Source organism: Pteropus medius, unplaced genomic scaffold (genome assembly GCF_902729225.1).
Source record: "Pteropus medius unplaced genomic scaffold, Ma_sr-lr_union100, whole genome shotgun sequence".
In the NCBI taxonomy this organism is placed as follows: Eukaryota; Metazoa; Chordata; class Mammalia; order Chiroptera; family Pteropodidae; genus Pteropus; species Pteropus medius.
In genome coordinates, this window is record NW_024349800.1 from 53,530,061 (window position 1) to 53,545,551 (window position 15,491).

General features: G+C 39.7%; 1 protein-coding gene and 1 long non-coding RNA gene across 2 annotated transcripts in view; one reads left to right on the plus strand and one right to left on the minus strand.

Annotated features, from left to right (window-relative positions):
* Window positions 1-3,679, plus strand: part of LOC120621911 (uncharacterized) — a 35,302-nt gene extending 31,623 nt beyond the window's left edge. The window contains exon 3 of the long non-coding RNA XR_005658339.1: window positions 2,405-3,679. This is a non-coding gene — a long non-coding RNA (uncharacterized LOC120621911). The remainder of the gene's footprint in view (window positions 1-2,404) is intronic.
* The window catches only part of TDRD15 (tudor domain containing 15), a 635,306-nt gene that overhangs the window by 160,529 nt on the left and 459,286 nt on the right, over window positions 1-15,491 (minus strand). The window lies entirely within an intron of this gene.

Below are 15,491 nucleotides of genomic sequence, written 5' to 3' on the forward strand. Positions count from 1 at the left end.
TTAGAGCATATTGTGGGAAATATGCCACTCATCTTATTAGCTTTCCCTGGCTCCAAGCTCTGACGCTGATCATCCCCTGACAATGTTTGCCAACAACAAAAGAAGCCTATTGATCACATTGCTTCTCCCTTTGGCAGCCTTTCTGCCCACGATTACCTTGCATCACTTGCCTTAAGTCAAATGTCACAGAACAACTTACAAGGGATGTATCTATCTAGTAGAGCAAAATGTATTACTACAAGCTTAATTGGAGGAAAATCCTTTGGTATTATGAATTGTTTACAATTCGAAATTTTATTTCTTGGCGTTAATGAACAGTCACAATCAAAGCTTACTTTGTAAGCTCCAAATCCATAAAATTGTACTCATTTGCAATTTATTTTCTGAACAGTTTGCAGAATGCTGAATATCTTGGAAGCTGACCCATCAATCATTCTCAGAGTCACTCTGTGTATGAACAGTTTTCTCTGCTGGCATTTTCTTTCTATAACAGAGTATCTCTATTGAAATTTCCTGGTAATTTTTCATCTGTAGCACAGTCTTCATTTATCTTTTTACTTTGATTCCAGACAGATACTATAAAAGGATACATTATTTTGTATTTAAATTGAAAAGAATGCTTCACAGATTAAGAATTTGGGCCTATAACTGGGATATGCATACTCCATGTGAAAAATAGAAAGACTTTTGTGGGATTATTTTCTGGGGGTGGGGTGAAGAGGATGATTCCTAAAATGGAAGTCAACACATAAAGACAGTCCTATTTCATAATTGGTTTTCTCAACACTTGTAGTCTCCACCCTGTTACCTATATTTGTAAGGTATGTGTTAGACTCTCCAGAGAGACTGTATGCCTTGACGTAACCAGGAGCAATGTTCACTCACGGAAGCTTATCCTGTGCTTCAGTTGTTAGTACTTACCTCCAAGCCATGTCCCCTGACCTGTATCACGAAGGATGCAGAAACTCAGTCATCTTTACCAAGTTATCTGATTCTTATTTCTGTCCTTAGATAAATCTTGAAACTATCTTTTCTACTTTTTTTGTCTTGGTTCTACTACATAGCTTAGTGATCAAGCCAAGTATTTGCTATTGGAACTCCCTGCCTGACTTCTCTGCTTTTCCTTCCAGTCCTTGACCTCTCAATCTATCTACAGGACCTAAGACACTGAACATGTTTAGCTAACTGATGGGATCCACTGGACAACTTTGCCCACAGCCAGCCACCTATCTCCATGAAATGGTGTCTCTGGGGAAAAAAAAAATGGGAGTGTGGGGAAGACTTAATAGTACCAAACCAAGAGATCTGCAAGCATGAACTTTGAAAACAGAAATTGAGAGCCTATATTCCTATCTGCCATGTTCAACTGAAAAAGCTAAGTCACCTGTAAGTCATAATATGGCTGAAATAGAGAACATAAAAGAAATTACTGCGTAACCTGCTAAATACAAACTGGAGGCAATACCGCATTCACTAAGGAGTCCTTGAACTCTCCTGGAAGCTACTGAGACTCCACGCTTTAAATACAAAAACGAGTACATTGGTGTCATCCAGAAAAGACATATTTTCTAAGTCCCTGCATTATTCATTAAGTGCCTATTATGTGCTTGGCCATTTCCCTTCATTTTCTCATACTCACTGCTCATATTTTTCCCTTTGTGTCTTCAAACAGATAGATTAAGCAACTTTCCACTCATTTCTCATGGAACTGTCTTGTTTGAGCTTCTTCTATTCCAAGAAGTCCTTTCTGAGCCACCATTTGTCAGCCAGTTTGAATATCAATCATTTTTCGACTGGTTCACACCTGGCACGTATGGCTTCAACTCTTAAACCACTACGTTTGTATTGGCTTTACCTGCCAAGGTCTGGGTCTATATGATTTGTTGATTGAATCATTCATTGATTTATTCACTCAGAAAATAATTGAGAGATAAGCATGAGCCGGACTCTACCTGGAATCTTTCAGTCAGCAACAAAAAAACATAATCAAGACTTGCATAATCCCTAGTATTATCATGGATTTTTTTTTCTTTCTCTTTTGTAAACATTAATGAGTTAAGTAACCAGGGTTTTAGGCCCTTAGGATGCAACAGGATCAAGACTCTAGCTCCAACTGTGAAAACAACGCAAGCTACACTGGCCCCAGCAAAACTCACTTCTTCATCTACCTCTTTTCTTTTCCTAAGGATATTTGGTGAATAATTGAAATAATTGCAGAGATATGTATTGAAAGGCTCTTTGTAAATCTGCGGTATTATTGTTGCTATAATTAGGCCATGCACAGTATATGGAAATCTTGATTAGAGCACTGCTTTTTCAAAAGCTAATTAGCTTGCACGACAATATATTTCCTGGATGCATTTCAGAGCATTGTTTTACATTTTCTTTTCACTCCTGTCCCCAGAACAAATGAACTGAAGTGTCCTTAGAGGACGACTTGGAACCCTGAAAAGTGAAAAAATGGTCAGTAGACTAATGAGGCTCGGACATTTCCTTGAGCTGAGGCAAACAGGTAACTGGGCTATCGAGAATCTGTCAGGTGTCCTGTGATAATGTCAGAGGCAGAGAACCATCACGGCTTCATCTGTAGAGTGACTTTGGAAATCTTCCTTGTCAATAAACCCTTCCTGCTCTGCTCGAATGCCTTGGAGCCTTCCTTCCCTGATCTTCCAAGGACTCAGTGCCCGCACAGCATTGATTTGACTTATGTTGCTATTATGTGTTTAAAACGTTTGTCTTCTCCACTTGACCAGGATCTCATCTTCCAATCTCTATGCTCAGTTGAAGGAAAGGAACAGGAAACCAACTCACTTGTTCTTTTATGTCATCGGTCCTTAAACTTCCAGGATCTCAGACTCCTACAAGGTTATTGAATCTCTCCCAAATGAAATGCACATATACACAAATTTTTCATAAGCTTACAGGAAATGTATAGACCCTCCCCCCCCCCCCAACATACTCCTCAAAATACATGTACTTGCTTCAGAAGAACCCTTGCATAATTCTGGCCCCTTTCCCAAAATGGCCTTGAGATTCTGGCATGAGCTGACCAATCAAAGCAGCCATGCTCCTGCATCTGAGTTCTGGTGTAGTGCAACAAAAACGGATGTCTCCAAGTCCCTTAGAAAAACAACGGGCACTGTTTTCATGTTGCAGGTATTTATTTCTAAAAATCACAAAGGAAACATACATGGGCTGCTCTCTAGCCTATCGGGCCACCGTGTGAGTCTCACAGATGTATGAAGAGAAATGCTGAGGGGGAAAAGGCTAATAGTCTTGCTTCAGTTGAAATCATTTCTTCAGAAAATTCTCCTTGGCAGTTTGAATCTATGTTTTGCTATTGCCACCAGCGATGTACTTATCAGAGACTTCTCCATGTGAAGGTGGAGTGGTTCTCAACAGATATTAAGGGAGGGAGATAATATCAAAATCACTCAGGGGGGCTTTTATTAAAGTACACATACCTCACTCCCCTTTCCCATGAGATGGGGACATTCAAGGAATGGGGGGACATACAAGGAATGCGTGACTTTCTGGGGCCAAGGGGTCCTGTGCTACTTCTCCAGATGGATGGGCATTTGTAACTAAAATAATTTCATGAACTTATAAATAAACTTACTGAGTATTTAACATATGCAAGGCATTATTCTAAATTCTTTACTGGTAATATCATGCTTCATATCACAACACTATGACATAGATATAACTGCTGTAAATTGCAAATGAGGTAACGGAAGAACAAAGTTCACACGGTCAGTGGCAAACCCAGGCCATCTGACTTCACGGACTATGCCTGGAATCCCCCTACTTCTTGCTCCTTGGGTAACTGTGACATTCCCATTCCCATCCTCACTCAGGTGGGAACTACGATGATAGGACTCTGACTGTGAAGGCAGCAAAGCATTCATCTGTCCCCAAGATGCAGCCCCATTGTCCAAATCCTCCAATTATCTCTCACCACCCCTGCCCCCTCTGCCACTTCATCTAACTTTGCCCATGATGAGAGAACACAGATCCTCATTAAAGTTTATCCCTCCGTCCTATTGGCACAAATTAAAACTAGCAGTAGCCCATGCAGTGAACTCAGTGGGATCCCAGCTAATCATTTTTGTAAATTGAAAAATAGACTTTTTCTTTATAAGCACCATCTGTATCTTCAGGACATTCTCCTTAACACTTTCTCTCCTGGGCCACGTTTTCCACTGAAAATAACCAGAAGCGAAAATTGCAGAGCTTCCCATCTATCTGGCCTCTGAGATTTTTCTAAAGGGCGCAAGGGAGCCAGCAGCTCGCCTGGTCATTATAGAAAAGCAGCGAGGTCTGTACGACATGTGCTACTATTTCCATAATGTGGACGAGACTACCGAGTTCAGAGACCTGAAAGTGATCTGCCCATGCTGAGCAAAAGCTTCTGAATGCTCACTATACCACGGGCATTATCATAAGTTCCTCAGATGTGGAAATGAGCAAAACAGTGAAAACTGAGTCAATCTTAGAACCTCATTGGGATGTAGCCTCTGGACAGCAGAGCTGGCAATTCCAACATGGTCCTGAGGGAACATGAGGATCATCCGGAAGTCTGAAATGCCTACCCAGCACTTTGGTCGCTGCTGAGAGTTTCAGCTACTTCATTACAAACTTTTACCATGTCTTCAAATCATGAGCAAAAGTTACTGGTTAGAATTTGATAAAATTAGTTGATTCGACAAATCTTTTTCTGAGATACATTGCGTAAAGGGCATAATGCTGTAAAACGATGATGATGATGATGATGATGATGATGATGATGATGATGATGATAGGTATTTTGGGAACACCTACATACCAGTCACACAATAGGCATTTCCCATTCACTATCTCATCGAATGCTAATAACATCCCTGCAATATAATCATCATAATTTTACAGGTGAGGAAAATGAAGCTTAAGAGTGACAAGTTCTGTGTCCAAGATCACACAGTAAGATATACCACAAGCAGGGGCAAACTCCAAGGCTGTCAGACTACCAGCCCCTCTGAATTTTTGTGCTTGGTTGGGACCTGGTATCTGATCTTCAGCGCTCCTAACAGAGACAGACATGTGGATATCCCCCTGCCCGGCTCCAGCCAGTGCAGGTATTGGTGCCCAGAGCGCATTCAAAAAGCCGCCTACTCCAAGCCCAGGCAGGTTCTCTGAGGGCTCTCTCTGCAGCGGGTGTCGTGCTGCCTGGAGTGCTAGGGAATGCACTTCTCCTGCGTCAATCCTTAGCCAATGGGAATCAATGGATGTGCACCTCAGCACCCCTGCTCCCGGCGAGACAATACTGAACTACATCCTACGGCATTGTTCAGAGGATCCCCTGAGAGACTGAGCCCTCAGTGGTAACCCGCTCATTAATGCACCCTTTATTGGTGGTTCACTCTTCCCCATCACCTTTGCCCCTCCCTCATTGCTGTTTCCTGAGATCATCTCCTAAATAAGGTACCTGCACTCAAGTCCTTGCCCCAGCATCTGCTTTTAAAACAGCGGGAGAGATCCCTGATTAAGGACACAGGCATTTCTCGTGGCAAAATTAGCAGAAAAGTCCTTGTAACTAACACATATTAAATTTTTTACTTATGTCCTTATTACATATTGACTCTGGCTGATTAAACAGCCAAATGTCAATCTTGTTGCTGATGGCAGTAAGCTTAGTGCTGTCAGCAGCCAGGGAAAGAACTGTTAGACCCAGGGCCTGTCCGGGGTAGGTTTATAGTCTGCAGGGAGAAAAGGGTGACTCTCATGCTACAATTAGAGAATAAAATAAGACAGTGCATAATCAGGTGCAAGTTTGAGAGACAGCTGCTCTGCATGCTTTACAACTTTAGAGACAGCAGGGAGGGGCAGAGGCACTAAATAATGCAGGTCTCTCCAGATGTGCCATGGGTGGGTTTCCAGCGTTCCATGATTTACAAGATGTAAATTGCCTCTGCTCTTCAGTTTCCATCAACTCCAGTCACAGTAAGTTAAGCTCAGCATATAGAAGCATGGAACGCCAGGAGAAGATTAACGAAGCACACCAAGCAAGAGTTTCGAATACACTTGGGGCTCAACCCTCCTTCCCCAGGAGGTGGCTAGAGTTCTAGGACAGGCAGGAAGCACTTCCCACAAGTTAGCCTTAAGGGACAGGGTCACACACACACACACCTGAAATCAGTAAATTCTAAATTTTGCTCATCCCAAATTTCCCAGTCGAATTACATGGGATGTAAATTTGGTCTTTGACAAATTCCTGCAAATGGGATTTATATGGAAAGCACAGTAATGAACAAATATGAATATTTGTTCATTATCAAAAATTCGTATTTGATTTAAGTCACATAGGCCATGAATTGATTGTGATTCTGACTCTGTGGGCAAAAGAACTGGGTAGTGCCAGCTGTCTAAGCCTGAGTCTGATGTGTGAGGTTTTTAGGTTAGTTTTGACCCAGAGCTCCTGAATAATCTCTAGCAAAATTCAAGCACAAAGCGAAATGTTTCCCATTATTCCTCTAATCCTTACAACAAGTTCATCACATAATACTATGTCCATTTCCTGAATGAGGAAACTAATGCCCAGGATGGTTACAGAGCTCAGAAAAGCAGGTCAAGACTTAGGGTAGGTCTCACTCCAGAGCCCTTGCTTCTAACCACTCTTCTATTTATATTTGGCAAATAAATAACATTGGACATTTGTGCAGACATATCTTTGTGTGGATGTAGGTAGGTATGTTACATATAAAATGCATTCTACATGCACATGTATTCATGTGATTATCATCACTAATACATTTTTGGTTGATGAATAAGTTAAATTTTCCAACTGGTGACCCAGCATACTTTTGCTTTTCAAATGCCTTGTCCAATACATGAGACACGGTTGGGCAGCTTTATGTTTGAGAAGGGAATGAATGAAAAGATTTAGAGTTATGCTACCTTTTCATTCCCAAGGCCTTCCTATTTTCACTAACCAAAATGCCATGCTCTTATTCGAAACAATATTATCCATGAGCATATGTGTCTGAGTTTCTCTTATGGTGTTTTGTTCTTATATTTTTGTTTTTTGCAATTGTGACGGTGTAGCTCAGGCAACATTTCCATGTCGCTTTTAAATAAGTAAAAGGGATAACGTTTCATAAAATTAATGAGGCTTGATTTGTGGGTTCACTAAGGTTTCTTTTTTACTATAGACATCATCTCTTAAGAGAATGTTCATTTATTTTGGATTACCTTTTTTAAAGCAATTTCACTTAGATTTTCCCATAACAGTTATATAAAGCTGGCAAGGCATTATAACGCCCACTCACAACAGAGAAGATTGAGAGCCAAAAAATTCACAATTCTTCTGAACATCTTTCCACCAATAATGGAGTCAGGACTTTATTCAAAATGCATGCATGCGTGTGTGTGTGTGTGTGTGTGTGTGTGTGTGTGCCGCGTGTGTGTGTTTCAGTGTCGGATACACATTTACTGAGCACTCACAATGTACCAATGTGTAGAGATGCATGAGTTATGGGCTCAAATTAAGGAGAAAAACATGTAAGCAACCATTTTTCAGAGTCACAGATATCACAATAGAGATGTAAATGAAGTACAAAAACAGCATGGGCAGGGGAGGGAGGAACTCTGTCCAGGCGTGGGAAATCAGAGAAATCTCAGAGCCATTTTTGTGAGCACTAGAGAAGAAGAGAGGTGGGCCAGGCAGAGAAACTGGGAAGAAAGAATTCTATGCAAAGAACCGCATGAGGACAGTGAGGAAGTCTGGAGGCTGTGAGTCTGTAGGACGGTGGGGGTCTGGAGAGCAAGAAGGAAATGGCGAGGAGTCAGGTGGAAGGTGAAGAGGCAGCAAGGCGACAAGCACTCCTTCAAGGAGGCCAAAGAGTGTGGTCTTTATTTTATAGAAATCGAAAGAGGGATCACGAGCGCCAAGTGAAATGGAAACAATTTCTGTAAGAGGAGTAGGGAAGGAATTGGAACAAGCCGACAGGGATGTCATGGGTGACGAGAAAAGCACTGCCTCCCCTGTAAATCCTCCCTTACCTCCCCCAGCTGAGCGTAGCTGCTTTTTCTCTGTGATCAATAGTACCTTCCCATGTGCCAGTAACAGCACTTAGTAGATTGTGTTTTTCTTTGCCTGGATCTGTCTCGATATGTCTTCCCTCTTTCCTTTCCTCCACCCCATACGAATCAGCTGGAGACAGTAACCACCATTTCCTACGTCCTCGATCTTTATACCCAAGCACTCAGCATATTGATTGGTTCACAGTAGGTGCTCAAATAAAGGTCTATTGAGTTTCATTGAATGGAATCCATAGAATAGAAGACAAGGACAGATGAATATATTGACGATTTTTAGGTAGAATGAAACTAGTCAAGAAATTTCATGCCCGATGATCATTATTTTCTCAGTGTGATAGGAAGCAAAGTCATCTATTGTAAGGGAGAGAAGCATAAATTATGTTGATTTCTTAAGGAAATCAGTAAAAGTTTGGCCCTGGAGGATGCAAAAAAATCTAAAGTAGAAATGGCGGGGGACGGACGGAGCGGGGAAGGCATTTGAAGTTGCGGTGCGTGTCCACATGGAAATAGAATGCACTGTTGTAGAACAGAGCACTTAAGTTTGGCTATATGACTTGCTGCCACAGAGGAAAGGTGGCTTAATGACTTCAGCTTGGGACTCTATCGCACGCTTGGGTTCAAGTGGTCAAAGAACTGAGGACACTGGAAAAAGAGTGAAGTATCACAGATGAACATGGCAGAAAGGCAAGAGGATGTGAAGTGAGAGATTCTATTCAAAAAGTTTAAGGGACTGACTGAAAGATGAGGAAGGTAAAAATCAAATTATATAGATAAAACAGAAAGATAGACTTTTAAGACCATTGAAAAGGCAGATACATGGGAGCCCAATGGACCTTGGTTTTAATACCAGCTCCACTATACATATTAACTGTAACCTGGCTTGAATTTACTAACCACTCAGAAACTTGATTTCCATTCTAGGAAACAGATATCATCACATGGTTTGGAAACCGAGAATTTTTCTGCACTTCCAGCCCAGAGCTGAGAACCAAAGTATCCCACAAACTAAGTTCAGTGAATCCCCAGAAGTTGAGATCAGCCACCTCCAGGGAAGAAGTGAAATTGACAAGCACCAGCAACCCCACTACTCGGGGCTGCTGGAAGGATGTCCAAACATCACTGAGGAAAGACTATCATCCCCTCCCATAGATATCCTCTGCTTACACATCATATCCTCTCTCCACCATTCTCTACTCTGCCCTAGCCCCTGAAATGGTGATTCTGCAAAATGCAACACCAAGACCCCTTTGCCCTCCAGCTTCTGGTCGGTTAAGCCATTGTGAGACATCACCAGGAATCTGAAGGGCAGAGAAGAGAGAGGTCAGGGTACCTGTCCCGGGGGCTTCCTGTCAGATCACTAGTTGCCTGTAGTAATGTTTCTAAGACCAGAGCTCCTGCCAGCCAAAGGCTCCCATAGTTACAACTCTCATTATCCACATTCCTGCTGGGTAAGGAGACTCTAACGAATGATACTTAATCTTTCTTTTTTGATCAGTTGATTATCTTGCATATTCTGAAAGTCATCATTTTGAGCATCATTTCTCGCTATTCAAGGCACAAAAACCACAGAAGTTTTCATAGAAGTTTAACTGACATGTTCTATCTGTTGTTTCAATATGTGTGTGGCAGGGTGGGGGGAGGGGTGGGTGTTGTATTCTGTAGAACTAAACCATAGAATTTTGCTGAGACTTGCCCTTCATCTTAGGATGGAAATGTAGCTAAAAACAAAAGTCAAATCACTGAACTCTAACATCAGTTTCCTTAAATTCTGGTTAATTGAAGTAGACAACAATACACACGCTGGGAAAGCAAAATAAGACATTTCCCATGGAAGTTCTGCCTGACAATCATGATAAAATTTACAAATAATGTCTGGAATAAAGCATCCCGCAGGACATGCAGAATATCAAGCATTAAGTTTTTCCTGACTCCAAGAGACACTTTAGAGAAGAAGGAAAATCCCTGTACTTCTGAGCTGCTGTTGGAGCAATTATGGAGAACTTTCACACCATCAATGATGCCGCCTTTTCTCAAAGTGCTCCCAGAAAAAGCGGGCACAGCAAGTCGTTTACAGATCGCCTCACAGTGGCTGTAATTTGTAGTGCTGGGAGGCACACAGAAAGCCTAAAAATAAAATCTGTCATCAGTAAGTATTCTTGCCTATTCGTATTCACTCAGGTTAGTTTCTCACTGCTCTCTACTTGTTCAAGATGACAGTGCCAGAGCAGTCATTAATTAGTTATTAATAAAAAGCCGTTTTTAAATCTTCATCATAAGAATCAAATATTCATCAGCTCTCCACAGAGAGTCAGGTTCCTCCCTGGAGCAGGCAGTGGTTCAGTTCGATTTTGCTCAACTTTTTTTTTTTGAAAGATAGAATAGAAATTATAATTATTTTTATTATAACCATCTGATAAGGACATATTTTGAATTATAAAACATATTTGTGTGGAACAGGTGGGCCTAGATAATTTCTAAGCATTTAAATCTACCCTACCCAACTACACACAAATCACGTGAAAGAATGAGAACTGTATTCTAAAATAAATGACTGTCCGAGTGCTATTAATAAACTAGAAGTTTCAGGACTTCTTAAGAGACAGATTAACAAACAGAATTAAATCTATGTAAAAGCAAACCTGGAGGAAAATATAACTAAAACATACAGATGAGGCTACAGAGCCAGGGCAGTTCTAGGAATATTCAGACTCAGACTTACGAGAATCAAGGAGGAGTAGAAAGAGCTGGGGCCTTCACCAGGTCCCATGATTAAGCATGATTTGGAGAACTCTACAGAATGGCTAAGCCAATCAGCTCTTCTAGTTTGACTGAGGCAGACAGAGAGAAGCAGAGGGATTTTTCACCTTCATCAAGGTAAAGCATGTGCTGCAGGAGAGGGACATTGCCCTTGGTAGCTTCTAACCCGCTAATCCCCAGGGAGATGTCAGCACACCCAGGACCTGGGTAACTTCTGGCAAGTCCTTCCTTCCCATGGAATTACTGAAGGTGGACCAGGTTGAACAAATGTTATCGCTAATTCAATGGCAAAGTGAGAACATAGGTGAAGAAACAACCGAGTGTGCCAAGCACGTGACAAACAGTAACGCCATACTTCACTAGTGGCTCTAATGCCCAAAGAAATCGGTAGAGCAAAGAGAAGGCATCTTTCCCATCTGATGGGAGTAATTATTTTATGTTTAAAAAGACTTTTAGAAATGGTTTTTGTTTCAACAATGAAAAAGTATGTATTCCTGAGCCTCCAAGTTGACACACCTTTATACTAAAATGGCATCAAATTCCATTAAAATGGAAGTAATGGCTTCAATAGTTAATATTAGTCATTGTTATATAACAATGTGTTTTCCTTGTCCTTGTACACTGTAGTTTGGCTGATTACTTCTCCATCAACTCTCGTAGATACTAGAAACTGTAGATGTAGGAAATGCTCACAAACAAAACATTTGGCTCAAAGATTAGGGAAGTTTATCTTTAGTTTAAAAGTTGGGTCAATTTTAAAAGGACAAAATAAATCTATGGCAATAATATAAATAGCATCACATTTTCAAACAAGGTTTTTATTATAATGACCATTTGGCACCACTGCCTTAGATTGCGCAACTTTGCGTGTTCTTAGTCAAGCACGTAAGACAACGCAAAACAACTAAACAGCTGGGAACTTTGTAATGGTAATCTGCTGTTCGTGAAGTGAACAAAATTCTAATTCAAAGCATTATTCATTGGCTGAGTTTTGACAATTTCTGGCACTCAGATGAATGTATGTTGGGGTGGGCTGGATCTGACGCCACAACCAGAGTGGTCGTGCTCAGGCTAAGAGGCAGAATGTGCAAAGACATAAAGAAAATGAGTTCCCAGGAAGAGAGAGCCAAGGGATCCTCCCGGAATCTCCAAGTCTGCATTAAAGGGAAAGCTGATGAAAAGTCTGGCAGTAGAATTAAGAAACCATGGAGAAGAGACCCAGAAATTCCCGCTAGATAGAACAGGGAATAGAATTAAATAAACATCAACAAATAACTGAAAAAAGAAAGATACAATCTTCTGATTCATAGGCCAAGTAGGATTTTAAAAAAAGATCATAGATAGACAATTCGATATCTAAAGTGACAGTTTAGAGAAAGAAATGCCAAGCAAAGAATAAGGGCGGGGAGATGTTATGATAGAGTTAAAATAAGATTAAGTGGGCAAAAAGGAAAAGAAAAGAAAAAAAAAGCTACAAAATAGACAAAGTGAAACATATTAATCGATCCACCCAAAAGGCTATAATATTTTAAAATATTTTCTCATGGCTACAGAACTCTGAAATATTTAAAGCAAATCTCAAAATACAAGAAAAAATTGAAAAATCCATAACTGCTATTGGAGAATTTAATGCCATCTCTCTGTATTGGGCAAAACGAATAGATAGATAAAAGTAAATAAGGATATAGAGAATTAAGTAAAACAATAGCCTTGCAAATAAAGTCCTACCATGCGAAGTAAACCACATACTCTGCAAATAGAAAGAAAACAGACATTTCTGCAAATGCACATGAAACATATACCAATGTGGCTTTAAGAAAGAGCTCAATAAATTGCAACCATATTCTCTAACTAAACTATAGCAAAAACAGAAATTAAACATAAATTAAACTATCTAAAGACTCAATAACTTAGAAAGTTTTACACTGTCTTTTAAATAACTATTGGGTTTTAAAGGCATTCTAAGCACCAATCTGGTTAGAAAGAGAGAGCTTGAAAACAATATTTACCAAGAACTTTATATAAGAAGAAGACTCTATATTCACATTAAAGAACGAATTTGGAGACTCTGGTGAGGCTTATGAAAATCTAAACTTCTCCCTCGCAGACCTACTGTCGCGCCCCTTCCAAAATAAACCCACTTAAAGTAATAAAGTAATCTATAGTGACCAGTTTTGGAGAAACATTCTCATGTACATTTTTATGTATTGATGGGACTTCACATTGGTAAATCTTTTTGAAGGGCTATTTTTCAGTACCTATAATGACTTAAAATGTACATACTTTTTGATCTAACAATACTACTTCTAGAAAACTACAAAAAAACTCACACATGTACAATATTATATAATTCAGAAGGTTCTTTGCAGCACTACTTGTAATAGTAAATAATAGGAAACAACTGTAAATCAATAATGGAAATAGTTACATAAGTGGCATTTCATTCATTCTGTGAGATGTGAGGCATATTTTGTTCATCTTAATTTTTATGTATTTAGTAATGAAGTATAACTATATGCTCTAACATGAAAGTATGTCCAAGACATATCATTATGTGAAAACATGCAAATTATATAATAAAGCATATGACGTGACCTCATTTTGAAAAGATATATAGTTGGCTATGTGTATACGTATAGATATATAAATACAAAGAAAACTTTAAGATGACAATATGATAGACATATTTAAAGGCATAGAAAAAAACAGAACAATGTAAGGTTAAATTTTAATTTTTGTACTTCTTGCAATGGATACCTAAAGTGGAGTCTTAGAGGGCACAGTCATCTCTTAATTCTGAATATTGAAGTAGTGCCTGGATCTTAAACAGTATAAATGTATTCACGTATTATTTCTGAATAAAAACAATATAATTATTACACTTCAGAAATTGTCAAAAATATAAAATAATAAAAAAGTGGATCAAAATTCTATAAAATTCACCCATAGCAAGCGGAGAGTATATCATACAGATTGTTCTATTTGAAAATATCTGGGCCAGGCACTGTTTTATGTTCTATTTGTGTAGTGATATTCAGAATAACGACAATAATAACCCCCAGTAGCATCAGGCAGACTAGAAATACTCAGTTTCTCCATTAGACTCTACTTAATAAAGTACAGAAGAGGACTAAGATATTTTAAAAGACCTTTTCTATGAAAGTTGTTTTGTACAAGTTATAGTATTAGTATCACCCTGTCTCAAAAAGACAAAAACCGTCAAAAATACCATTTAATTCTTTCTATTTCTACAGCTAACTCCTTTCCTAAGTCTTACACTTAGTAAATGGCTCAACCAATTCAGTATTGATTCTCTTTCATTCAATAATAAATCCTCTTTCCTCCACATTCTACATTCAGTTCGACTTTCCTGGCTCTCCTTTGAAAATAGGTCGGTCCTGTTCTCATTACTTGCACTGCACTCCAGACCCAAGCCACCCACATCACCCGGAAGACTTCGGCATGGTCTCCCTGCCTCCCACTTGCCCCGTCACAGTCTTTTTTTCACAAAAGACCCAGTGTTATCGTTTAAAATATAAATGTTAAAAATATCGATCATATAATTTACTCCCTAGTCAAAAACACATACACTCAGAAAAACAAAAACTCATATTCCTTACCATGACCTGCATGATTCAGCCCCTGCCTCACTCAGTTCTGTCCAAATATCATCTTGCCGTTCCTTCACACAGCAGGCTTACTTCCCCCTAGGGTCTTGCTTCTTATCATTCCACCTGGGAGGATCAGTCCCCACATCTCGACAGGGCCACTGGGTCATTCTATTCAAATGTCACTTTCTCAGAGACTTACCCTGAGCATCCTATGTGTAATGGCGTCCGCACTGGGTGATGGACTACGGTAATAGTGACGGAGACAGAGAGAAGCAGTCAAACGTAAGAGATATTTCAGAGTTAAAATGATCAGAGACAGTAGCAGATTGGATAGGGAGTGTAAGGAAAGGGCAGGTGGCAAGAATTAGTTATAAAAACCAGATTGATCACAGTGCCACTCTCTGATACGAGAACACGAAAATGTGCCCAGACTGTGGATGTGGGAAACACATAGGTAGTCGAGCTTCTGAGAAGTTCAGCTTGGTACATGTTTGGGAGGTTGATTTTGGCAACCAAGTTCTGGCCCAGAGAGACGGGTGCGCTCAGTTCAGGCTTGTTTCCGGGATCTCTCATCAAACATCGTGCTAGCAGGCTTAGTACTGGGACTGGAACATGGGGCTCTCTTCCCGTAGGTCAGCATGTTGCTGTGAGTTTTCATCTCAAATTGGACACTTTGGAGTCTTTAACTAAAATTAGATGAACGAAAAGTCGGGTATGACCTAGCTGCTGTCAACATCTAGTAAGTCCTATTTTGTTGATCTAAATTGAGAGCTTTTTTTCTTTAACAGAAGTGTTTAAAGTTTTATGTTTACTTCCAAAACTACATCTCTGTTTATTCCTGTCATCCTGTTTTCTGGGTGGGTTTGTTCTGTTTTGATTTTTGCTATTTTTGCTTTCTGGGTGGGTTTGTTCTGTTTTGATTTTTGCTATTTTTCTCTTTTCTTGGCTCTGCTTTTCAGTACATGGAATAAATATATATATATATATATATATGTGTATATATATATATATATATTTAACTCTATTTGAGATTTGAGTATTCAGACA